The following is a 3,214-nucleotide window of genomic DNA, read 5'->3' on the forward strand; positions in this document are numbered from 1 at the left end:
GTGGTGCTCGCGGCTTCCGACGTGCTCGCGGTCAGCACTGCCGCGCCCGGAGTAGGGTGCGGGCACCATGGTCCTAGTCGCCCCATCAGGGCGCCCAGCTCCCCCGCCACCTCCCAGGGTGGGGATCGAGCCTTAATGTGGCCTCGGAGGACAGAGGTGCGAGCCCGCGCTGGGGCAGAGAGGGCATGAACAGCTTCGGTCACTGCAGTGAAGCCCTTTCCACCCTGCTTCTCAGGGCGCTCTGCCCTCCAGAGGTCAACTGGCCCGGCCTGACTTGCCTCGCTTAGGGCACTGGAGGTCTTAGGAGATAGTGTGACAGACACCAAAGGGGCACCAGGTGTCGCAAGGCCTTCCTGAAGGCCACGCTCTGAGTTACCATCTCCTGCACACCGTCCGCCCGGCTTGTCTGCGGATGGAGTTGTGCTCGGTTGTGTGAATGCACTCAAAATCCTACCCAAAATTAGTTTCTGTTCTCATTAGTAAGATTTATCTACGGCAGTACTTCACAGTTTTCCATCAAAGCATCCCTAATGGCAGGGAAAGTAGACAGAATGAGTGGATGAGCCAAGCTGGCCCCAGGAGATAGAACTTTCCTCAGTGTCATGTTTTAACTTAAAATTTCGCTCAGACTTTGCATCTCTTGCTGTCAGTACTTTTTCTTTTGAAATTGACAGCCTGACTTATACCATGGCTCCCCTGTTCCCTGGCACAGTGACACATGCTCCAAAAAGCACAGAAATTCGAAACTCAGGTGATTTCCCTGCTGTCGTGGGGTTTTGGCTCTTTTTAATATGTTAGACTTAGAGTTCTCTCTAAAAAAGCCTACGGATGGGTGATGTATAATTTTTTATCACCACTGATACTACCTGAATATTTATTTATAATCATAATTTTCAGGCTGTTAGGTTCTTGAGAAAGAACTCAGTCATTTAAAATGAAGTTTAATTTTTTTTTCCTGGTGCCGGGGACCCAACTCAGGACCTTGGCTTATGAGGCAGGCACAGTGTCCCTGAGCTAAATCCCACCCCCTTTTTGAGACATGGTTTGCTAAGTCACTTAGTTGCTCAGCCTAGGCTTCAACTTTCTGATCCTTTTGCCTCAGGCTCCCAGAGAGAGTGAGGATTGTACGCGTGAGCCACATCTGCGGAGGGAGCTCAGTCTTACAGGAATAACATGATTGCCAGACTCACATTCAGGAAGAGGCAGAACTAGAACTTGATTGCACCCAGGCTTTTGTTTTGTTTTGAATTGTATGTATTTCAGTGTGCTGGATGTTGGGTATTTTGTCTCAGCAATGAGAAAACATAACAAATAGCTTTCTAGTAAAGCATCACATTCATCTGCTTGGGATGCTATAATAAAATGCCACACGTAGCTTAGGCAACAGAAAGTCACTTTCTTGCAGGTCTGCAAGTGCAAAGTCCAAGAGCAAGGGGCTCCCAATGAAGCTTCAGTGAGGGCTGTCTTCTGGCACACAGACTCCACCTTCTTGCTGTGGCCTCTGGCACCTTATCTGTGCGCACACAGAAAGAGGTTTCTGGGTCTCTTCCTCTTTCTATAAGGATAGTCCTATCTGATTAAGGGCCCATCCCTATGACCTTATATGTTAATTACTGTTCTCATTGCTGAAACAAAATAGCCAATACCCAGAGTTAAAGAGGAAAGGTTTATTTGGCTCACAGTTTATAGAAGTTTCAGCTCATTATTGCCTGGCTCCAGGGCAAGGTGGCATAGCAGAGGGGCACAGCAGAAAAGAAACAGTTCATGGCAGGCAGAAGGCAGCAAAGTAGTGAAGAAGCAGCAAGTAAGAAGATAGCAGCCTCTTTTTCTGTGTAAAAGGTCTCTCATGGCAACTCAGATGGTAGCAGAGACCAGCAAGTATGCCTGAGAGGGCCACAGCACCTTCCTTTCAGATTATTTGTCTCCTTTATTCTTGCTGGGTTCCAAACGGGGATGACATTACCAAGACTAAGAGGGAGACTAGTCCTGCACCAGAGAAGGACTAGGTCCTCACAGGAGCCAGTGTGAAAGTTTCAGCAAGGGTTTGTTTGGCCAAAGGCAGCAGGGACTATAGGACCAAGTAGCATCTTGGTTCTGACTCCTGTGGACCGAGGCAGATGTGATTTGAAAAGTGAGGGTCACCTGGAAGGAAGAGAGGGGCCTTCTGCACAGATGTGTGCTGCTCACTGCATAGCCCCAGGGTGGGCCTTCCCATTATCCACACTCAGAACTGTGCCAAACCAAGCACTGGAATAATTTAGTAATCACCCTTGGTTCCAGGATCACACACTTAATCCAGCACCATATACTCTAGATCCAGCCACCTCTGAAAATCCCCATTTATGACTAATGAGGCTTTGGGGGGAATATCTAGATACAAGCCATAACACCTTATATAACTTTAATTATCTCTTACATTAGCTTCTTGACACTAGGACAAAATATCTGTTGCTCATAACACAAAGGAAGAGAAGTTTGTTTTGGCTCCAGAACAAAGTTTCAGAAGGTGCAGTCCATGGTTTGCTGGCTCCAAGGCAGAAAATGGCATGGTGGGAGAGCCTGGCGGTGGAAGAGCCTGGCAGCAAAAGCTGCTCCCCTAAGGGCAGCCTGGAAGCAGAGAGCAGGGAGATGCTAGGGAGGAGAATCCATGACCCCAATGACCTGTGTCCTCCAACCAGGCCCCAGCTCCCAAGAGACCATTCAGCTTTGAACTTACCAGTGGATCAATCAACTAATAATCCTAACGTGCCATAATCCAGTCACCTTACAAAAGTTCTGCCTTGGAATAATGAGACTTTTGGGGGATAGTTTAGAACTAAACTATAACACTTCACTAAGTTCCTCTCTAAATGCTATCCCATCCAGGGCTAGGTCTTCAACATATGAATATGGGAGAACATAATTCATTCCACACCTATCTGTTCATCTAAATTTCTGGGTCTTCATAATGCTTATTAATTAATTTACCAAAAAAGAGAAGAAAGGGGAAGACAAAAAAGTAGAAAAGAAAATTTTAAAGCTCAATTATAAATTTCTACTTGTATAAGACTTTATTTTTTTAAATATCAGATAATTACTTATGACCTTGGAAAGCAGCTGGGGGGTCAGGATTGGAATGCAGAGCAGGTGACATCTGGAAGGAAGGGCGAGGTATGGGTGTTTCTTTGAAGCCCAGAAGCTGAGTGTGGGATGAGCACCTGTGGAACTGAAAAGG

At 46.7% G+C, this 3,214-nt stretch overlaps 1 pseudogene; it reads left to right on the forward strand.

The window, feature by feature from the left end:
• The window catches only part of LOC104876779, an 18,267-nt pseudogene extending 17,090 nt beyond the window's left edge, over positions 1 to 1,177 (forward strand).
• The last annotated feature ends 2,037 nt before the right edge of the window (positions 1,178 to 3,214 follow it).

This window comes from Fukomys damarensis, unplaced genomic scaffold (assembly GCF_012274545.1).
Source record: "Fukomys damarensis isolate Sample0158 unplaced genomic scaffold, DMR_v1.0_HiC HiC_scaffold_14, whole genome shotgun sequence".
NCBI lineage: Eukaryota > Metazoa > Chordata > Mammalia > Rodentia > Bathyergidae > Fukomys > Fukomys damarensis.